The sequence below is a fragment of the Equus asinus genome, chromosome 10, assembly GCF_041296235.1.
Source record: "Equus asinus isolate D_3611 breed Donkey chromosome 10, EquAss-T2T_v2, whole genome shotgun sequence".
NCBI classification, from domain to species: Eukaryota; Metazoa; Chordata; class Mammalia; order Perissodactyla; family Equidae; genus Equus; species Equus asinus.
The window spans coordinates 55,351,009-55,374,754 of NC_091799.1; the positions used below are offsets into that span (position 1 = coordinate 55,351,009).

The following is a 23,746-nucleotide window of genomic DNA, read 5'->3' on the forward strand; positions in this document are numbered from 1 at the left end:
CATTGTTCTGTGGTAAGAACTCTTAACATAATATCTACTCTATTAGCAAATGTTAACTACATAATACAGTCTTGTTAGCTATAGGCACTATGCTGTATATCGATCTCCAGAACTTATTTTTCTTGCATAACTGAAACTTTGTACTCTTTGACCATCAGCTCCTCATTTCTCCATCCCCCAGCCCCTGGCAACTACCAGTCCAATCTCTGCTTCTATGAGTTTGACTATTTTTTTTTTTTCTGCTTTATCTCCCCAACCGCCTCCCACCGTACATAGTTGTATATCTTAGTTGTGGGTCTTTCTAGTTGTGGCATGTGGGACGCCGCCTTAATGTGACCTGACGAGCAGTGCCATGTCCGTGCCCAGGATCCGAACCCTGGGCTGCCGCAGCAGAATGGGCGAACTTAACCACTCAGCCACAGGGCCGGCCCTGACTATTTTTTTTTAATTTTTAAAGATTTTATTTTATTTTTTTTCCTTTTTCTCCCCAAAGCCCCCTGGTACATAGTTGTATATTCTTCGTTGTGGGTCCTTCTAGTTGTGGCATGTGGGACGCTGCCTCAGTGTGGTTTGATGAGCAGTGCCATGTCCACGCCCAGGATTTGAACCAACGAAACACTGGGCCGCCTGCAGCGGAGCGCGTGAACTTAACCACTCAGCCACGGGGCCAGCCCCCCCCTGACTATTTTTGATTCCACATATAAGAGATCATATGTATTTGTCTGTTATATTTCACTTAGCATAATGTTCTCTAGGCCCCTTCATGTTGTCACAAATGGGAGAAATTCCTTCTTTTTAAAGGCTGAATAATATTCTATTATACATATAGATGTATTTATATCTATCTATCTAGTCTATCTTTATCTATCTATCTATCTATCATCTATATCTCAAAAGAGACATTTTCAGCATCAGTAATGTGACAATAAGCCACTGCTTCTTGGGATTTCATTGTCTATTTGAATGATGGCTTGAGGTATTATTAAAATCCTCTTCCTGATTACTTACCTTTGTCTGAAAGATTTACCAGTTTCTGGGAGTGATGTGTTAAAAAATAATATAGTATCTGTAGTAGTTATATTTTCCCTCAAAATGACTTATTTTTAAATTGAATCTTCTCTCCTGTCTTTTCCCATGTGGTAGTCATCTGGAATTTTAGTTAGAATGTGTTTTAATGTCTTGTTTTAAAGCTAATATAATTTAGATACACTAATTTTTTTCTTTCCCTCATAACTCTTATTTTTTCCTGGGTTTGCATTTCTTCTTTTTGATGTACATTCCTCATTGTTTTTTTCACTGAAGGCCTGTGGGAGGTCAGCTTAGAGTCTGCCTATATATCGGAAAATGTCTTTACCTCTTTCTTCGACACGTAGTTTGGCAAGATATTTAATTTTGGTTCCAAGTATTTTTTCCCGTTCTTGTCAAGTCATTTAATATGTCTGATCCTCCATATATTTAGTTATAAAATGGGAATAAAGCCCTCAAGGACGGTGAGTATCACTGAGGTAATGCATGCAGAGCTTGCCAGTCATGGTGCTTAGCAGATATTAAGTAATCAACTAGAATAGCTGTTATTATCATTATTATAACCTTTGGAGAGGGCATTCTTAGAGAGTGCCTGCTTCAGACTGAGGAGGCAAAGCTCACACCAAAAAAATGGGAGCAATGGAATAGGTGATTTTAATTCTTAGCCCTTGGCTGTCTTCAGCGGTGGTGGTCTGCAAGCTGTGTAGAGATAATGTGTCTATTCCCCACAGCCCTGGCAGGACAGCCCAGCCTGCCTCATGCTTGGGTGCTTTGGCCTGCTTTTTGGGGAGCCTCTGCTGTGACTGTCTAGGTGGATTCAGTGCAGAGAAGATGAAAAAAAGACTGCCTTGCTTTTCCCTCAGGCTTTTCCTCTGAGTCTTATTCATCTTTACATCCAATGCAGACACTGCCTATACTCTTGGTATTCCTCTGGGCCTTAGACTTCCCTCTGCTACTCAGCAATGGAGGTTAGGAAGCCTCTACCTGGAATTCAGGAGATTCCTTAGAGCATTTTTTATATCTCCATGCCCTGTGACTAAAGTCAATGGAAAACTACAAGAAACCAACCCAGGCAGGACCACCTATGTCCCAAACCCTTCAGGAATGTAGGCTGTGGTCCCCCAAATAGGCAGAGAACCATGACCAGCCCAGGTGCTTGCTGAGGTCAAAGGGGATATGAAATGGGTAACAGAAGAAGGTAGTTAAAAATACTAGCTATGAAAAGGGGACCAGCTGCAAAAACATGGGTTTGATGCTTATGAGTATTTTTTTATTCTGTTTTGAATGAGTGTGAGTGCAGGATGTATTTGTGTGTGTGTGTGTGTGTGTGCATATATATATGTTAAATTTATGTCAAAGTAAAAAAAAAAAGAAAGTGATGAAATAGTTCTTGCTGCAAATGTGGGCCTCTTTTTGTTGAGTATCAGTTCATTTTTGGCCATTGGAAACCCAAATGTACAATAAATTGTTACCTCTGCCTTATAGTAGGCTCAAGACTTATTAAATATTGGTACATATAGAGTCAGCTCTCAGGAGCCTCATAGCTCTGTGAGAGAAACCCCTTGGACATAGTGCCTTCCTCCTGGCCCTGAACCAGCCCTGGGACCTCACACTTCTCTTTCTCTTTGGAGGGGAAGTGCAGCCCTCCCTACTTTTCTTCAGCAAATCACTTTCCTTGATGGCTGTGCTGCATCAGGAAGTGCCTTGCCGGGAACCAGGATTTATCCCCAGCTTCTGGCTGTCCTGAAATGGCCTCCTTGACAGAGTCCAGCCTGTGGTGTGTCTGGGTGACACTTGTAGCCACTGGGAAGGAGGGGATAACTCAGAAGTGCCAAGAAATTCACCCGGCCCTTGTCTTACAGGATATTTTCAGGGGATGATGTTCAAAATGCCAAGTGGTAACCTTTATCTCCTGGTCATGGGGTGGGTTCTCAGGGTGAGCTCAGAGCAGCGTCTGTTTACTACCTGATGGGAAGCATTTCAGGATTTTAATTGGTCAGGCTGTGTCCATGCATGTCTCTGAATCATCAGTTTGGTGGCATTCCCTGCTAGACCCCTCACCCACATTCCTCTTATGCCTCCTCTTTCAAAGGTCCCAACAGCAAAGGTTCACAGCCCCCCTGACAAAACCACAGCACAAGACTAGGGAAAAGAACACGGCTCTCCCAGGGGCTACATTCTGTGCGCTTGGGCCCAGCTACCCTTTAGAATGAATCAGTAACCACATGACTGAGTGTGTAAACTGGTTATTGTTCGAGACCATGGACCTCAGAACCACAGGGGCCCAGATATCACCCTGGACAGTAAGGGAGAGTGTGGGTCATTCAGTTGCCAGCATTATGGTCCCTTATTCTGGCAAACTAGAGCTCACCCATGATCTATGAGGCTCAGCCAGGGAGAAGCAGCCACAATGTACCTAACAGAGAGGCTGGGGGCCTCCTAGGAAATTTCTGCCCTAAAAAGAATTGTATAAGGAAGTGCAGGGGTGCTGAAAATCCTAGTTCACAGGGAGGATGATGTTTATGGAATGAAGCCCAGATGTAGCCTTAAAAGCTGCATCGCAAATCTTTCCCTTGGATGTGAAACCAGCAGGAAAAGAAATTCTGAGGTCATAGACCAAGATCCCAGGAGGAGTCCCATCTAGGGAAACAGTGACCATGGAGTCCCAAGAGGGGGCCTGAGGAGAGAAAGTCCTGCTTGCCCTTGTCCATCTGTAAATGACCTTCCGCTGACCTTATCCTCTCCGCATGCACATTTTGAGTTTTTACATTGTTTTCCCCACATAGTGCTGCTGTAATCCAGAGACTGAAATAGAAAACTAAAAGTTCCTAATATTTGGTCAAAAGAAACTGCAACAAGAGAAGCAGAAAACATTCCTTCTTCCTCGAAAGCTGTAGAAAGGCAGCCACTGTCCCTTAGCAGGACATGGTCCTGGCAAGTGCCATCTGAAAGACACCCACATTTCAGTGGTTGTCAATGTGTCTGTGAAAGTCTCAGGAGTTCTGAGAGGCTGTGTCTGCTCCTGGCCCAGGTGAACCACACTGAAATGACCCTGTCCTCTGAGGAAAGGGGACTTGGGGGTGTCCTTCAGCAGCCAGGGAAGGGGGCTGGCTCTTTTCACTTCTCCCTTGTAAAGTAAGCTGTGACCCCGCGAGACTCCTTAATTTGAGGAGGAATGTGAGATTCTGTGTCTCATTTACATGAGCTGAGGAAGTGAAAGAACCATACCGTGACTCCCAGGCTATCAAAGAAACGGGATTTTAATATAATATTCAAATCTAATATTTACTACTAACAACAAGTAAGTATTGCCCCTCCCCAATGAGTAAATAGGTGCTGGGGTGCAGATGTCAGGGAGTTGGGGCAGGTCGTCCTCTGTCTCTCGGGCTTCAGGGATCCAAGGAAAAGGCTTACAATGTTCTCCTTCCCATCAGGGTGGAAGCTGGCCCAGTGCACCCTGAGTGTCTCAGCTGTCTCCCCACTGCCGAGGAAGAGGCTCCACTTGATCTGGTCTCAGGAGTGTTGTCTGCCTCTTGTCCATGCTCTGTGCTGAGGACCTGGTGACTGAGTAGAAGAGACTGATTATTGATTATCATGACCCACCTCCCTGCCCCCTCTGCACTGTGCTCCAAACCCTGTGCTGAGTGCTCAGTCAACAGTACCCCATTTGTCCCTGATGTGGGAGCTGGCACTTAGCCTCACCCATTTCCCAGAGGAGGAAATCAAGTCCCAGAAAGGTGGGGGGAATTGTCCATCGCACACCTGCTCAGTAGTGGAGTTGGGATCCTAGCACCAGCTGTCCAACTCCCCAGGCCCGTGCTTAGCCCAAAGCTTTACTGAGCCCCTAGATTCAGTCACAGCTGATCTGGATACTCAACCCTGAGCTTGAAATGGAGGGTTCTTCTTGGCCTTGAAGAACAGTCAAATCTTGCTGGCCCACTGGAATGGGGGCTCCAGCTGGCAGGACAAGGCTGTAGCTACAGGACAGAGTGGACCTGTCAACTACCAGAAGCCACACCTCAGGTGTCCGTCTCAGAGCCTGCCAGCAACTGGAGTCCCGGTGCCCCTGGGGTCACCATGAAACAAGGTCTGGGACTGACCAGGCAACCATGGCCACGGGCATTGGAGCTGGCCATCAGAGAGAGTCTGCCCTGCCCTCACCCAACTCCTGCCCCACCTCACCTCTTATCCTCACTAAGGGGCTCCGTGGGCTGAAACCAGGACCCAAATTGCTCCTGGGGCTCAAGGTTGTAATGATTCTCAGTCTCCTGGAGTAGCAAGATGTCTTCAGTTACTTTCAATTGCTGGGACACAGGAAGGACAGGATGCAGACAGGGCCTGCTGGTAGGGGATCCTGCAGGGGTCTTGTAGGGAGTGAGGAGAGGGGCAGGGAACCAGTCTGGGGTCTTTGCCCACTTGGGAACCCTCCTTCCCCCCTATTCCATCCAGGACTTGCCTGTTCTCACCCTTGGGTTGAAATAGTTCCTCCTCAGGAAAATGTCCTTGATGCCAGCCCCTTCCCCCACCCGCCAATGTGATGGGATCCCCAGCCCTGTGTATCTAACTCTCTCAATAAATATAAGACCCAAGGGATGGGTCCAGAGAGGGTCTTGTCCAAGAGGGTCTCTGATTTCCACACCCCCACTGTCCCACAGTGAGGCCACAGCTGCTTACCTCATCACATTTCTGGAAGTTGATTACATTGTTCTGGAAGGCAGACAGCCAAAGTCCATGAGAAACAGCTCACTTAGCCCATAACTAGCCCCCATCCCCACCTCTTCTCATGTTGCACTACTGCTTGGGGGCAGGCACTTCTGGAAATAGGACTGGGACCTGCGCCAGCCTCTGGGCTCCACAGCAGGGGGGACAGGGGAGCCGAGGCCAGAGACCTTTGTAACCCAACCCTCTCTGATGACAGATGGGGAGACTGAGGCCTCAGGCAGGAAGGGACAGCTCAACCATTGATATATTTCCTGACTTGGAGGGGCCTGACTTCACTCCCTCCATGAACAGAGCCTGAGGGAGAGGCTGAGTCCAGCTCAGGCACAACCTCCTGCAGCTCTGCAGTCAGGCAGCTCTGAGCTTCACCAGCCCAGAGAAGCTGGATGGCAGCTTATGTGGGTCCTCAGTTCATTCATTGCTAAGATGGTCCTGAGGCCCCGGCTCCCAGGGGTGGCTGTGAGGCTTTCGTGAGAGGAGGTTTGCCAAGTGCTGAGAGCTCAGGGCTCACTGTGGGGCTCTCTCCTCCCAAACCTCAGGATCCTCATCTCCTGGCCCCACCTCCAGGCTCACTCATCTCCAGATAATCCTCCATCACATTTTCCAGCAACTGCAGGTAACTGAATTATGTGCCAAGGAAGGGGGCAACACCCTGTGCCATTGCGGTGGGGGTGGTGATGAGCCTCTGCTCTCAGGGGACCCCAAAGACCCTCCTCTAAAATCCCTCACTCAAGCCTCCTGGCCACCCCAGGCTCCCACTTAGAGCACCGCAGGACCTTTAGCAGCCTCTCCCCAATTCCCTCCTCCTCTCCCCTCCAGAGGCACCACGCCGCTCACCTCCCAGGGCTGGCTTTTGGCAAATCCCAGGGTATATGGTCCCTGCCCCTCCCCACCCCAAATCCATCCTGCACCCAGCCCTTCCAAACCTCCTCTTGGTCACTTCAAATGCAGGCCTTTCAGGCTCTGTGGCACCAGGAGCTGGGCTGGCGGAGGAAGGCCCCTCTCCTGGTGGACACCTGCAGCTTAGAGGGGGGGAGCCCCCTCTCCTCTGACTCCTGGGCCCCTCCCCCACAGGTACCCTCACGTGCTGCTGCTGCCTCTCCTGGGCTCCCTGGGGGGCCGATCTGCAGGGTGATCATCATGGAGGTTGCCTCCTGCCAGGGTCAAGGACAGGGTCAGTGAGGTCATACTCTCCTCCACATGTTCCCTCAGGCCCCTGACCTCAGACCCTGGACATCTGACTTGGGTCACCTGGGGCCTCTGCTGCTCACACCTCCAGGGTGCTCAGAACCTAGATCAATCCCAGCTCCAACACTGCTGTGTGACCTTGGGGCTGCCCAGGCCTCCCTGGGCCTCTTTCCTCATCTGGAAAGTGTAAGAACTCTGCCTGCCTCCCAGGGTCTCCTGAGGGCTCAGTGTCGTCTGACTGTCATCATTGCTCTCCCTTTACCTCTTGAGAAGGAGCCAGTGCAAATCTCCTGCACATGCCTCTCCTCCCTTGAACCTCATCACTCCCCGTCCCCCTTAGAACAGGAGAGAGTTCTATTGCTGCAAAGTAAACAAATGAAAATCTCCAATTTGGCTCAAGCCAGGATCTGACATTTAAGAAAACTAATTCCTGAAGTAGAATTGCTGGCCTAAGGTCCCAGAGAAACTCAGAGACCTGCCATCCAGGTTAGTCCCTGTCTTCCAGGTTCACTGTCTCCCAGGTGGTCCCAGCTGACTGAGGGGGCAATTCCAACCCTATGTAGGGTGTCTGGCTCACCCTGGTGCTGCTCAGAGAGTGGAGTGCCCACCTGGAAACCTGTCTTCTTCAGACCATGAATCGAGGGGTTCTGCAGAGCAGAGACGATGGCATGCAGTGAGGAGAAACTCCTTAGGACTCAGCACACCTGGGGAAGGGAAGAGAGTGAGCTGTGAGGGGGAGCTAGTGCCCTGCTTCCTCTGGCCTCTGTCCCCTCGTGGACATCTCCTGTCCTCAATGAGACAGATGCCCAAGGAACCCAGGGAGGGCAAACCTGGGACCTGATGAGTAACACTCCCAGGGATAGCTCAACCCAAGGAGGAAGCCCAGGAGGGAAGTGAGCTTGCCACCACTGGGACCAGGAGTCAAGGTCAGTGTGGCCTTGGCAGGAGGGGCCTAGGGACTGTGCAGGGGCTCAGACCACAGATTCAATCCTGAGAGTTGAGAAAGCAGAAGAGGCGGAGAGGGCCTTCCTGGCCTCCCATGACTTATCTTGGCCATCTGCATCCAGAGCTCCACCACCCTGCCCGTGTCCTGGGTCATCATGCTCGGGTCCCTGAGGCCAGTGGTGATGATGCAGTTGGCCACAGTGATGAAGTGTGTAGGGTGGCATGGATGGTGGGTGCCAAGTACTCATTTTCCCTGACATCCTGCCAGAACCAGATGATGTGCAGGTAATGGCAGGGCACTGCCTTCTTGAATGGTTCCTGAGGAGATTGGGGAGTGTCTCCCGGCCCTGCCACACCCAAGCTCAGCATCCAGAGTTTTCCCACAGTCCCAGGCAGGGTAAGTGGTCAGAGCTGGAGCTCAGGAAGCTGAGGATGTGGCCTGAGGCTTGTGGGAGTCCCTGGATTTTGCCTCTGTCCACTGAGGGTACCCAGGACAGGATGACCCAGGACACAACACTGTGGGGATGGGAAGAGGCATTTGCTCCCAGCCCAGTCTCACTTCCTCCAACGACCAGAACACAGCTCACACCTGCCCGTGTCAAGGGGCATCTTCCACCCATTCTGATCACCCTCTTGTCTGACTCCCCATTCAGATACACATTCCCCCGAGGCAGCAACAACCATGGGCTTTGTTTGTTTGTCTTCCATGTAGGAAAGTACATATCAGGTGCCTAATAAATGCCGAGGCTGTTGAGGCCTCCTGGGCAAATGGGTGATGGACCCAAGGATCTGGCAGTACTTCAGTGAGCTCCCCTCCCCGACCAAAGGGCCAGACTGCCCAACTCCCTCTCTGTTGTACCTCATTCATCTGCACAGCCACTCTGCAGCAGGTGCTCATAGTGTCCATCTCTACTGTCCACGTAGGGACAGCAAAGGCTTGGGGGTTAAGAAAGCTGCCCAGGTCCTAGGGTTGGTAAGTGGAGGAGCTGGGATTTGGACCCAGATCATTGGATTCTGGATCAGGGAATGGCAGGTCCGAGGCAGCTGACGGCACAGGGAAGGCAGGCCCCACCTGCCCTGAGAGCCCCACTGTGCACCACATCCATCCTCGTCAGCTGCTCTGCCACCAGCTGGGGAGGGAACTTCAAGAGGTTAGGCTTTTCCTCCCTCAGCAGTTTCTTGGTGGTCACAGCCCAGAAGCAGGTGGGCTCCGGGGCTGGATCTGGCTCTCTTGTTATTTCTGCAGCTGGAGGTGTAAGTCACAGGAGAGTCCATTGTCCATCTGGCTCCAGCTCAGGAGCTGGCACTGGGGCTGAATTTAATGGTGGTGCTTGCTCTAGCCCAGGAGGGGCTGATGGAGGCCCTGCTCACTCCAGCTCTAGTACAGGTGGGGAAACTAGAGCTGGAGCTGGCTTTAACCCAGGAGCTGGGCCTTCCTCTGGCTCTGGAGCTGGCGGGAGCTCTGGAGCTGGCACTGGAGTGGGATAAAGAGAAGTTTCACCCACATACCTGACTTTCCTTGTGCCTTTCCAAAGAGACAGACTCCACTGCCTTTAAGGGAACTGCAGCTCCTGCACCCCAGCACAGATAGTCTTCCCAGACTGCAGTCCTCTCTCCTTCCAGCTCTGCCTCAGTAGGCTCCAGATGCCCTAGCTGAACCCAGAGAAGGTCAGCATGGCTCTCCAGGTCCAAGCCAGGCAAATTGACACACACATAGGCCAGCTTCAGCTTGAAATAGGGAAAGTGCAGGGGTTCCCAGAAATCCTGCACTTGGTTCAGCCAGGTTCCCACCATAGAAAGGATAGCACTGGGGGAAGGCAGTTGGGCTGCCGAGTCAGAGGCCTGGCCTTTCCTTCCACACGGTCCTCCCAAGGCACACTTGTTTGGGTCTGGGCCCCTATGCCTGCCCCTTCCCATCTAGGAGAGAGCCCCATCTCAGCCCCGACCCCTGTGTGGCTGTCCTGGCAGTGGCAGGCCTGTTCATCCAGCAGGTTGAACACAGAGTCTGTGTGAGTCTCTTCTCCCACTGACACTCTTCTCCCGAAGGGCCTGGAGAAGGCCCACCTCAGCCCTCCATGCACTTGGGCAACTGGACTGAGGACTCAGGCAGATTTGTGAGCAGGTTGCTCACACACCTTCTGTTCTGGACCTGGTGGTGGTGGTCAAAGAGGTGGATGTGGAGAAGGGGAGGAAGATCGAGATGCGACTGTAGTGGGGATGGGTCTCTAGGAGACAACCCAGCCCAACCTCCTCCCTGGTTCCTGATGGACTGGGAACCCATCCACAATTCTCTTTGACTCCTGTCCTCCTGGAATGGAAGCCATCAAACCTCAAACCTCTCATGGGAATCAAAAGATGAGAGCAGGTTTCTGCTAGGTCCACCCCAGCCATAGCCCCCGTACACTCCCCCTACCTTGTTCTGTAGAAACAGAAGGTCTTCCTTCTGGACCCAAACACCGCTCACTTTTTCAGGTGGTCCATGGTCTGTCATCCTGGTCAGAATATGGGAAGATGCCTCCAAATGTTGAAGAGGCTACAAGGGCATCATGTGGGATGTATGGTGGACAGGACCTGCGAATGGTGTTGAGTGTGACTGTCTGACAGACCAGAATTGAGGCCCAGGGATCGCGTCTGCTTCATTCATGGCATTATGCTAAGTGTCTCCAAAAGTCCTGCATATAGTAGGTACTTAATATATTGTTGAGTGAATGAAGTCCAACCAGAACCACCCTAGATGTCTGAGTGGGCCTGGGCCCCTCTGCTGCCCTAGTGATCCCTAATTGGCTACCCCAAGGACAAGGACCAAGACCAGCTGGATGGAATCTCAAACTCCTTGACAGGGTGCTTTTCCATATGTTTTCCAAACTCAGAAAGGCCACATCCCAGTGATGGTAGAGGCCGACTACTTTTCACAGGGGACAGAGAAATAATAACCGTGAGCAACCACAGCACATCCTGCAGCCCTTTCTGCAGAGCCAGGCAGCAAGTAAGCACCTGCCGTGGCTGATCTCATGATTTCCTACAATAACCCTAAGAAGTTCATCTTCCTACCACTCCACTTTTCAGAAGAGATAAATGAAGCTCAGAGAGGTGTGTTGACATTTCACAGACACACAGTTAGTAGGTGAGAGACTCACCACTGTGCTATGGAGGGGCTGGCACTCACCTGTGGAACAGCTGGTCCAGGACCTGTTGGGTGGTGGTGAAGGTGGCAATGGTACGTGGATGAGAAGGTGGTGATGTAGGAGATGTTTCCATCCAGGAAGGCTGGTACCAGGGCCTCTGCTAGCTTCTCTGTTATGCCTTGTCTTGGGGGTCTGCATTGTGCAGGTCTCATCCTGTGCCAGAGTTGACTCCTTTTCACACCGAGTGGACAAGGAGGGACATATAGTTAGTGGCATCACCGTGAGCCACCAGGAAGATCAGGGTTTGGAGTTCAGACCAGAAGCTCTCATCACCTCAGGAACTTGGGCAAGAGGAGGGACATGAGAGCCCACACAGAAAAAGGTTCTAGGCTTTAACAGCATCATTTGATTTTGGGGAGAATGATAAACAACTGGTACCTTCCAGGCATTTTTTGAGCTGAGAAACAATAGCACGTCCCAGTATTAATAGCCTGTGTTAAGTGCATTATCCCAGTGAATCATCAACAAACTTCCCCACTGTAGATATTGGAAAACAGAGGGTTAGAGATTTTAAGTGGCTGCTCCAGATCACGCAGGTCAGAACCTAGGACTGTCCATAGCATGGGCTACATGACATTCCCTCTCAACCGGAGGCTTGGTCTGCTCCTGACATGGAGGGGAAGGCTCTGGGGAAACTGCATTCCTGGGAGGATCCCAGGGCTGTCACCAGATTCCAGTCTGGGTTCTGGGTCCACCCCAGTCACCTGGGAGTCCTGGATGTGGAGACCCCTGTGTGCCCCTACTTACCCAAGATCACGGTTGGCTGTTGTTGGTTGCCAGATGCATCTGCCCCTTGTCTAGGGAGGTGGAGTAGTTGAAGCCATCAATCGGCTCCTCGACGATGTCCTGGGTGGAGCTCTACTAAGACAGAGCCTGGTGCTGGGCCAGTAAGCATCAGGGACTTTCCACCCAATTGGTGGTTCTATGTTATGGCAGACCTAGTAAACTAACAGGCTATGAGGACACACTTCAGATGTTCCCTGCAGCACTGCTGAAATGGCAACAGAATTGAATCATGTCAAGGTCCAACAACATTGAAAGGTTGAATTGCTGTGGCAAATGACTTCCTTTATGAGATATTGTGAAGTCACATAAAGCCACAGCTCCTGATCTGACAGACCTACAATGATTAGATGTGTTCTGTGAGGTGACAAGTTGCAGAGAAATGTATAGAATCAAGTAATCCCACGCCCCTCCTTTGTGTAGAAGTCACCCTCTGAAGTGTGATGATTTGTAAGGCTTGGAGAAGCTCTGCAAGGACAGTGGAGCTGATTGTTCCACAGGATACCTGGAGTGAGTCATTAAAAAAATCAAAACAGTGGCAAAATGCTGATGCTCTTAAAAAGCGGCCTTGTGAAAAGTGAAAGCAACATTAAATATTTTCTCTACCATTCCAACAAGAAAGTGAGGAGTATATTTCTACTCTACCATGTAGTGGGTGAGTTACATGTGGAGGTCCAGATTCCTTTGGGATCTGGCATGTGGGACACTCATGTTGGAAAGGTCTGGGAGGGCCCCAGGGGAGTCCCTAGCTTTGAGTCAGAATTCTGGGCCACCCTGATCATCTCAGGGTCTTGGGTATGGAGATCCCTCTCCACCCATTTTCACCTCAGACCAGTGGATGGTGTTGGAGGCCTGGTGCACCTGACCGTTGTCTAGGGAGTTAGAGCAGTTGGACCCATTGGACAGCTCCTTGATGATGTCTGAGTGGAATTTTGCAAAAATACTGCTCAATAGAGAGGCTAGGAGGCATCGAGGCCTGCCTGGATATTGTCACAGGGGGGGCAACCCCATGAGAATTTCTGTTTCCTAGTTCAGGCACAGAGTGGCATCTGCAAAGAACTCTAGTCAGGGAGGGAATAATATGACTTGGGTCACATATGAGTAGAGGGGCTCACCTTATGCTGTCAGCCATGACCTGGGGTATGAACACAACAGGTCCACCAGGCCTCCAATACCTAACAACCTGCTCCTGCCCAAGAAGAGCATGCCATTCATCCCTTGCTTTCCCTCCTCCACTCACACACACACAAACACACACACACACACACACACACACACACATGATGAGGGGCACGGGGTGTGGGGCTGCTCCACTGGGATCATAATGTGGCCTGTCCCACATTGGCTTGCCCTGGTCTGCCCTGTGTTACCTTTGGGTACCTCCTGCCAAATGGCCAGTGGTATCAGGGATGAGGGCTGAGCCAATGTCTACAGCAACAGAAGAGCCTTTCACTCTGGGCTTTCGCCAGCCCAGTGCCTCTGCAATTCAGGACACAACAGCAGAACATCTTGTTCTCCTGAGTGTGTCTGGTCAAGTGAGTTGGATAGGGGGCTGTGGGTTCCTGGTGACCAGAGTTCTAAGTTCTGTTGGGGCTATCACCAAGAAAGTGAGGTCACTCTCTCAAGATTCCATTACCTGGACCCATTCCTTCAAACAGACTACCCAAAGCCCCTGCTGGGCTGTTACTGCTCACCCTTCTCCCCTATATCATCTCCTTAACTGTACACAGTGAGCCAGCACAGCGCTAGCCACAGCTCCCTGGAAATGTAATTAGGGTCCTAGCTTTGAGGAGACAGAGCTGAATTCAGACCTCCTTTTTCTGACCAGTTCTCTGTCCTGGAAACCTCATTGTGCTTCTCAGGTCCTTCCCAGTCTCTTAACATGTACAGTGGGGATCAGGCTAGAATCTACTTCCTAGGGACATTGTCGGGTATATAGGAGATAATATCTATCACACCTGAGGGCTAGTGTCATGTATATCTAAGGCATAAACTTAGAGATGGAAGAATAGTGAGAAGGGGTGGTACACAGCTTGGGACACCACTCAAAACAGGCCTGGGTTTCGGCAATGTGGTATTGGAACACTCACTTCTACCTTGGCCTCATTTTAATGTCAGAACCATGAGGGACTTAATGAACGAATTCCAGACACTGTCATCCTCTGGATTAAAACCTTTCAATTGTTTCCTGTTACATTTAGAATGAGACCCAAGTGCCTCATCTTAGTCTTTGAGGTGGGAAACCTCTACAGTGGTAGCCACTGGTCCCACCCATGGTATACCCATCCTTTCCACATCGCTGTGTAACCACTGAGTCATTAGTTACTCGCTTCTGACTAATAGAATACAGCCAATGTGAAGGGATGCCATTTCTGTTTTAAACACAAAAAGTCTCTCACTTCCTTCTTACTTCCTCTCTTGTGTTCCACTTTTCTCTCTGTCTCTCTCTGTATCTCTGTCTCTCTCTCTGTCATATCCCTGAACTGGGGAATCAAGCACAGATATTTTGAGCTGCTCTATGTAGAGGCCCACCAAGGAGAGAACCGAAGCAGTGCCCAGGCAGACAGATAGAAAGGAACTTGTGCTCTGAGCCCAAACTGCATCCTGAATCCTTTGAGTGAACTTGGGAGCAAATCTTATGTCAGTTGAGCCTCAGTTGAGGCTGCAGCCTCAGCCTGTGAGACAGCTTGAGCACAGGAACAGAGCTAATACGTGCCTGGATTCTTCATCCACCAAACTTGAGATATTAAATACTTGTAGTTGTTTGTTTGTTTGTTTGTTTTTTTTGAGGAAGATTAGCCCTGAGTTAACTACTGCCAATCCTCCTCTTTTTGCTGAGGAAGACTGGCCCCGAGCTAACGCCCATGCCCATCTTCCTCTACTTTATATGTGGGACGCCTACAACAGCATGGCTTTTGCCAAGCGGTGCCATGTCTGCACCTGGGATCCCAACTGGTGAACCCTGGGCCGCTGAGAAGAGGAACGTGCCAACTTAACCGCTGCGCCACTGGGACGGCCCCAAAATACTTGTAGTTTTAAGATGCAACATATTGGAGCAATGTTTCCAGATAGGAAGGGATAACTAACAGTCTACCAGGCCCCAAGATCTGGCCCTGCCCTCCTCCTGCTCCTCTCTCCTCCCTGGCTCTCCCCAGCCACACTGGCCATGCTTCTAACCTCCTCTTGTCAAACTCACTTCTGCCTGCAAGTCTCTGTACCAGTGATGTCTTCTCCCTGACATGCTGCTCCAAGACTTGTGCAGGGCTGGCTCCCTCTTGTCATTCTGGTCCCAGCAAATGTCATCCCAGTGAGGCCTTTCAGACCCTCCTACCCAGTGACATCCCCCACCCCCAGCCCTCCCTCATATCACCCTGCTTTATTTTTCAGTTAGCACTTACTCTTTCCTTTCATATGTTTTGCTTCTGTGCTTTTGTCCTTCTCTCCTCCAGACTGGTAGCTCCTGGAAGACAGAGACCACTTGGCCATTTTCAGCACTGGACTTGGACACTCCAAGGTACCTGGCACGGGATGAGTTCTCAGAGCATCATCTCTGAAGGGAAGATCTTGGAGCTCTTCTTCCTTCCTCTGACCAGGTCGTTCCATAGAGATGATCACTAACAACAAGAGGTGCATGTTGTTTCCGAGGCAGGGGCATGGCCAGAATGACCTTTGCGTGACTGTTTCTGCTTCAGTCGCTCCAGCAAAGCTCAGGGGGCACCACTGACACAGGAGGCTGTCTTTCCCTGGTGGCCAGCACTATAACGGCAGCCCCTGGCAGGAAGCTTTAGTTGGGTGACCTGGAGGCAGAGGCCCTCCAGAGTCCCAGGGGTAAAGGAGCAGGACCTGCAGGGTTTCAGGGCTGTGTAAGGGACCTCAGAAGACACTCTTGCCCTCTCTTTGCCTCTCTCTTCTGCGGTGTCTAGTTTGCTCAAAAGTCGTCTTCACCTCAGCCAGGGCAGTGATTCCCCCTACTTCCAAATGAGGACTCCCAGGATCCGATTATGAGTGATCTTGCTCTCAGACCCCTGACTCTCAGTCCCTGGCTCTGCCGCATTCTGCCCTACCCCAAATCTTTAATCCCCGAGCTCCTCTCTGCCCTGGAGGACATTCAGGCAGTGAAAAGCATATACCCATTGTCCTCAGAGCACAGTGGGTCATTGGTAGAGAACCAAGGTCTACAGACTTTACAAGCATGCAGAACCCTTGGGACCAGCCACTGCAAGCACCCAACTTGTAGAGAAGGAAACAGACCTTCTCTCCTGTAGTCCTTGTCTATACTAGAGGATAGGGTGTGCTCAGCCCAGTTCCAGGGGCCCAGAGCAGTGGAGTGCAGGACCCTAGACCTTGTCCTCTGGAGACTACTGTGGAGATGGCCTCTGCCCAGGCAGGACGGTGGAAAATTTAAGGATCACCCTCATGCTATGGACTTCTGGACATGTTGGCAGGAGAATGGATGCCCTATTCCATTGCAGAGCTGTCTCCAGCCCCTTTCTTCTCTTTCCCTTGTCACGTACAGGGTCTATGCTCTTCTTACCTACCCTCCCATGGTCCCCAACTGTGACGTTGGCTTCTGTTTGTGCATGCCTGTGCCTCATGAGGATGCAGGAAGGAAAATGGCCTAAACTGGGAGGGGCTGAGCAGGGTTCACCAAGATCTTAGGGGCTGTCATTTCAAAATTAAATGTGATTGGAGGGGTTGAGCCAGTGTCCTCATTTTTCTTCTTGACTGTGCCCATGTACTGTTCTCTGGGCCAGTCCCTGCCTCTTTCTGGGCTTCAGTTTCCCAACTATACAAAGAGACATTGAATGCAGAACTTCATAAGTGCATGCACAGCAGGACACCTTGTCAGGCTCCATCAACACTGGATGGGCTGTTGGAGTGCCAGCTTCCAGTGGGCACAGGTGCATTGGCCTCCTAACATGGGTCGATGCTGGTGGACATGGAACAGGAGTGTCCAGGTCTCCTATCAAGGGCCCAGTGCTCACAAGTGGCCAGGTGCAGGCCCCAGGACAAAGAGTGCACCTGAGCCCTGCCTTGTCTCTGCACCAGCATATGCACTGCACCAGCTGTTCTGCTTATGAGTGAGTTCTTTGCCATCCCCACCTGCAACTTCTGAGCACCATCTTCTGGAGCCCCATAGGTACCCCCAGTGCAGTCAGGTGGGTCCTCAGGGTGCTGGACCTGGTGGGCCTGCAGAGCCTGGAGAAGAGAGAATCTCTTTTCTATTTTCTCTCTCAGCTTTGTCACATTTTTGAATTCAATAATTTTATCATAGTATGACTGAGCTTGAGCATACTTTCATATATTTAGGACTATTTATATATCTTTTCCCATAAACTTTGGGTTCATGTCTTTTGCCAATTTTTCTACAGTGTGTGTTCTTTTCCTTATTAATTTCTAGGAACTTTTTATATATTGGGGACATGAGCCCTTTTGTGATATGAATTGCAAATATTTCTTCGCAGTTTATCATTTCTTCCTTGTTTATTATGATGTTTTGCTTTGGCTCAGGTTTTTTTTTTTTAATGTTTTTGTTTGTTTTGCTATGTGTTGCTAAGATGTCACTTGTCTCCTAATTGATCTAAGATTCATACAATCACAATAAAGTATCTCAGCAGATATCTTGTGGACACTGACAATCCAATTTCAGAATTTTCATTGAAATACAAGTGGTAGCATATAGTCAAGACAATCTTGAAGGTGAACACACTTGCAGGGCTTCCACTAGCAGGTGTGAAGTCTTAGTATAAAGCTACAGTCAGCAGGGCAGTGTGCTCTCATAGTGCAAGGATGGCCCCAAGGAGAAGTAGAAAGAATAGAGAGTTCTCCTGAGACTCACAGATATGAATATTTGTATGTGACAGAGGAGGGAGGCAGAGCACTGGGGAGAAGATAGTCTTCTCAGTCAATGGCCCGGGGGCACTGGCTATCCATACAGGAAAGAAATTCATCTTGACTTCTACCTCACACCATAAACAAAAGTCAGTTCCAGGTGGATTTTACATCCAAATGTGGATGTTTAAAACAGTGACATTTGCAGTAGATAACACAGGAGTATATTTTCATGACTTTGGGGCAGGCAAAGATTTCTTAGATAGGTCACAGTGTACACTAAACATGAAGACAAAAATCAATAAATTGAACCTGATTACAATTAAGAATTTCTCTTCATCAAAAGACACCTTCAAGAGAGTAGGAAGGCAAGAACAGAATGGGAATAAACATTTGCAATATTTTATCTGGAAAAATCTTCTTATAGGATATGTAACTAACTCCCATAAATTATTTAGAAAAAAGACAATCTACCAGAAAAAATGGGCAAAATATGTGACTAGGAATTCTACAAAAAGGATAACCAAATGACCAACAAGTACTTGAAAAGGTGTATAACATTGTTACTTGTCAGGAAAAATGCATATTAAAACCACGATGTGATACCAATACACAGTGACTAACATAAAAACCACCAACAATACCAAGCTTTGGTGTGGATAGAGAGTCACTGGGCTTTCATACACTGCTGTGGGTGACAGCTGCTACAACCACTTTCAAAAACTCTGTTAGGATCTCCTAAAATGGACTTACACATACTCTAGGACCCCAAAATTTTTCTCTTAGGTAAATACCCAATAGAAATGCCTACACATGTTCATCATTGCAAAAGAATGTTCAGAGCAGCGCTATTTGGTAATCCTCTAAACTTGAAACAACCCAAACTTGCATCAATAATAAAAGGATAAATAAAATGGGGTACATTTTTTTAATAATGTTATATGCTACAGAAATAAAAATGAACTACAGCCACATTCATAAATATGTTTGAAATTCACAAACATAATGAAAGCAGCCTGACATAAAAGAGTAAATTCTATATGATTCCATTTAAATAAAGTTCAAAAACAAGCAAAACTAGTAAAGAAATAATAATATTTGCTACCCTTGGGGAAGAGAGGGCAGTGACTTGGGACGGGCACATGAGGGTCTCGTGGAGAGTTGGTAATGTTCTATTTCTTATAGGTACTGGTTAGCAGGTGTGTCTCCTTTGGATAATTCATTAAACTATACACTTAACGATTTCCATACTTTTAAGTGTGTATGCTATGGTTTAACACACAAATCCAATCAGTTGGATCCAGAACTTTCTTTTTTGATTAGTCTCATGGACAGATAGCATAGTGTTTGCTTCAAGACTCTGGAATAACATAGTGTAGACTCATATCCTGGATCTCAGCACTTCCTATTTCAGAGATCTTGGCTAAGTTACTAACTCTCCGAGCTCAAGGCTTCATCAGTAAAATGGGCTAATTATGGTACTTTTCTCATAGTTATTGATTATTAATATTAATAATCCTCTTTAATAAATATTAGCTCTTGGGGTGGTCTTTGTTGCTTTCTCTCTGGACCATGGAGAAGATGGTCCATATGGAGAAGCTGGACGATGGCATGTGGAAGGAGAATGATTAGGTTTGAGTCAAGAAACGTTGTGAAGTTGAAGAGTAAGTGGAAAGATATGATTTTGGGGTGAAGGAAAAAGAAACCAAAGGCTTGGCTTCACCCCTTCCACTTCCTATCTTGGGCTTCCTGCCCATCTCTAAACACAGAAGGTAGGCTAACTAGGTGACCTCTAGCTGATTAGTCTTTCCAGCTATAACATTGTAGAGTCAGCAGGGCAATGAAAATGTCACCCAAAAGCCAAACACAAATGTTCATGATTGATCCAAACTGAAACTCAAAGACCCAGAAACTTGGGAGTGAAAGGAGGTCAATTCCCAGAGGTGAGATTATGGGGTATTTTGTTTTCTCCATTGAATTTTTTCTATGTTCTAATTTTCTGTCACAAGTGTGCCTCTTAATCAGAACAAAACTCCAAACATGATATATCCATGCCTATATATTTATATCCATACATTTTAAAATATAAGCACCTGCCATATTATAGATACCAGGAAGTAGAGCGGAGAGACCATCTGGGCAGGAAAACACTATTTCTGAGGTATAAGGACCAAGCCAGCACCTGCTTGGTCCTTATACCTAGGTCAGGACAGAAGTGTCACTGACTCCCCATCGTTCCTGGACATTTCCTACTTTGGATTGTGCTTTTCACCCCTGCCCTCAGTTACCTACACTTTTTATTTTTCAAGCTAAAATTAGTCCAATCTTCTGTTACAATATTTCACCTTGTTCATAAAACCCAGGACCAAAGAAGGAGAATAAAAGAGTTGTATACTCACTGTATATTTCTGAAACTAGTCTGGATGTAATGGTCACTTGCTCCAGGAAGTTGGCATAAGCAGCATTAATTAGCAATTGGAACAGGGATCCTTGCCAAGGGCAGGGATTCTCTGAGGAGCTGACTATCTCATATATATGGGAAACCCTCAGCCAGGTTCAGTGTCAACCACAAGTGTTTTCAGCTCTGACCATGCAGAACTCTGGCTGAGTGTGTGGGAAAAGATCCAAACTCTGGGAGAGTCAGACCAGGACATTCCTAGTATTCATGCATTTACCCAGGGAGCGCTCATTGTGTCTGAATTATGTACAAGACACTGTACTAAGGGCAATCGAAATGGAATCAAAATTAGTAAGTCATACGTGTGCTTTATGAAACACATTCCAGTTGGATTCTCTGAACTCCTGTATTTGATAGCAAACAATGTCCAGAGAGAGGAGGGGTGACAGTGAGTGAGGAAGGTGAGATGAGGGGTCAGGCTGAGTGGATGGGATACTTACTACTGGTAGTGGACTGGAAGATTGGCTGGGTTTGGCCATGTGGAGACAGAAGGATCCCCACGGAGGAGGAGAATGAGGAAGGGCAGGTGGGCGGGGGGCATATGTAGGAAGAGTGAGGAGTTTGCTGAAGTAGAGAGAGTCGGGGTGGGAACCAGAGTGTGGGTGGGGGCCTCTGTGGTCAAGTAGGGACTGTGGGTTGGATTTGGTAGGAGCTGCAGAGTTGGGAGGGACTTTTGAGCAGAAGAGTGGGTAGGTCAGAGCTATTTTTTAGGAGGGTTCTGTGGCAGTGGTGGGTTGGATGAATGGAACTCAAATTGTCATATAAATGAGCCTTTCCATTATAATTCCATCCAAGCCTTGAGCCCTGAATTCTGAGCCCTCAATTTCTTTTAAACAGAGAAAGAGATGGTCTCCTTTAGAAAGACTTTCAGCTTCTGACTCCTTGATGTTCTGACGTAGATTCTAGCTCTGCACGGATTAGGGAAGGTGTTCGAAGTCAAGGCAGCTCAGAACTTGAAGTCATCTTCTCCTTCTTGCTTCTTGGTGATTTTCTGGGATTTTTTGTATTCGTCTTTATATCTGTTTAAAGATTTCATGAACAATAAGTGTCGGCTGAGAGTGGAGCTGTAGGCATTGAATTCTTTCAGCATGATCACTAGGGACTCAATTACTTCCTTTGTCAGGAGAATGTGAAAACATTCTTACCTGTGAGGTAAGTAGGTGAGACCCCTGTATATGGGGGGCTTGGCTGAGTGTGAGAGACCCCAGCCAAAAGCCACACCCTAATCCCACTGAGTGGGCTGGAACCTGGCATTTGGCTCTACCCAGCACTGCTGAGTGTGTTTCCTTTCAAAATAACAGTCCTTGGTTGGTTTTGCAATTTTTATGATCATGCAAAACATATATACTTTTTGTAGAACATTTGGAAAACACACATGAGAGCGGTTTCTGCTTGTTGTGATATGAGTTTCCATTTCCTGTCCACTGTCCTAATCCTGTCCTTGAACTTTACCTATATCATCCCATCAAACCCTCCAGTGCCCCAAGGCCCAGATACTTCCCTCTTTCCCAGGTAGGAGACCAAGGCTCAGGAGTTACCCATTTGCCTCAAGTTATACTTCTGATTCTAAGTACTGCAAGCAATTGGCAGTGCAATTCCATTTCTGTGGATGGTCTTTACAGAATTAGTTGTACAAAGACACAAACATACTAGGAAGTTCACAGAGAACTATTTTTCATGTTGAGAGATTAAAACCAATCTTAAAAAGCCAATCAATTGGGGGGTGGTTAAATCTTTATGAAGCATCCATATTAATGAATTCTTTTTTCACTGAGGTAAAATTAGTTTATAATGCTATGTAAATTTCAGGTGTACATTATATTTCGACTGCTGTATAGACTACATCGTGTTCATCATCAAAAGTCTAGCTGCTGGTTGTCACCATACAAATGTGCCCCTTTACACCTTTCACCCTCCCTCCATCCCCCTTCTGCTCTGGAACCACCAATCCGTTCTATCTATGTCTTTGTTTGTTGTTGTTTTATCTTCCACATGAGTGAAATCACACAATACTTGGCTTTCTCCTTCTGACATTTTGCTTAGCATAACCTCAAGGTACATCCATGTTGTTGCAAATGGCAAGATTGCAGATTTTTTTAATGGCTGATTTTATTTTTTTATGGGTGCTAGTATTCCATTGTGTATATATATATATATACCACATTTTGTTTTGGCTAAGGAAGATTCGTCCTGAGCTAACATCTGCTGCCAATCTTCCTCTTTTTTTCTTTTAATTGAGGAAGATTAGCCCTGAGGTAACATCTGTGCCAATCTTCCTCTACTTTATATGTGGGTCGCTGCCACAGCATGGCTTAAGAGTGGTGTAGGTCTGTGCTTGGGATCCAAATGCATGAACCCAGAATGCTGAAGTGGAGAGCGTCGAACTTAACCACTACGCCATGGGGTGGGCCCTGTACCTTTATTAAAAAAAAATTATTTTATTGAGATCATAATGGCTTATAACATTGTGTAAATTTCAGGTGTACATTATTAATTTAGCTTCTGTATAGACCGCATCATGTTCACCACCAGTAGTCTAGTTTTATCTGTCACTGTACATACGTGCCCTTTTACCCCTTTTGTCCTCTCTTCACCTCCTTCCCCTCAGGTAACACAAATCTGTTGTCCTTATCTATGCATTTGTTTATCTTCCACATATGAGTGAAATCATACATATTTGTCTTTCTCTGTCTGACTTATTTTCTTAGCATAATACCCTCAGGGTCCATCCATGTTATTGAAAATGGGGCAATTTTGTCTTTTTTTATGGCTGAGTAGTATTCTATTCTATATGTATATATACACACTCCAAATCTTTTATGCATTCATCCCTTCATGGGCACTTGGTTGCTTCCGCATCTTGGCTATTGTGAATAATGCTGCGATGAACATAAGGGTGCATATATCTTTTTGAATTGTTGATTTCATGTATTTTGGATAAATACCCAGTAGTGGAATAGCTGGATCATATGGTATTCCTATTTTTAATTTTTTGAGAAATCTCCATCCTGTTTTCCATAGTGGCTGCACCAGTTTGCATTCCCACGAGCAGTGTATGAGTGTTCACTTTTCTCTACATCCTCTCCAACACTCGTTATTTCTTGTCTTGTTAATTATATCCATTTTGATGGGTGTGAGGTGATATCTTATTGTAGTTTTGATTTGCATTCCCCTCATAATTAGTGATGTTGAACATCTTTTCATGTGCCTGTTGGCCATCTGTATATCTTTGGAAAAATGTCTGTTCATATCCTCTGTCCATTTCTTGATTGGGCTGTTTATTTTTTGGCTGTTGGGTTGTATAAGTTCCTTATATATTTTGGAAATTAACCTTTTGTCAGATATATGCTTTGCAAATATTTTCTCTCATTTGGTGGGTTGTCTTTTGGTTTTGTTGATGATTTCCTTTGCCTTGCAGAAGCTTTTTAATTTTATGTAGTCCCATTTGGTTTTTTTCCATTTGCTTCCCTTGCCTGAGTAGACATGGTATTTAAAAAGACACTGCTAAGAGTGATGTCAAAGAGCGTAGAGCCTATGTTTTTTTCTGGGAGCTTTATGGTTTTAGGTCTCACATTCAAGTCTTTAATCCATTTTGAGTTAATTTTTGTGT

At 47.5% G+C, this 23,746-nt stretch overlaps 1 long non-coding RNA gene across 2 annotated transcripts in view; it reads left to right on the forward strand.

The window, feature by feature from the left end:
* LOC123286717 (uncharacterized) overlaps positions 1–23,746 on the forward strand; it is a 105,975-nt gene that overhangs the window by 33,380 nt on the left and 48,849 nt on the right. The window contains exon 2 of one of the 2 annotated variants that reach the window (XR_011506428.1): positions 15,296–15,360. The exons of the other annotated variant lie outside the window; for it this stretch is intronic. This is a non-coding gene — a long non-coding RNA (uncharacterized lncRNA). The remainder of the gene's footprint in view (positions 1–15,295; positions 15,361–23,746) is intronic. 2 annotated transcript variants of the gene reach the window in all.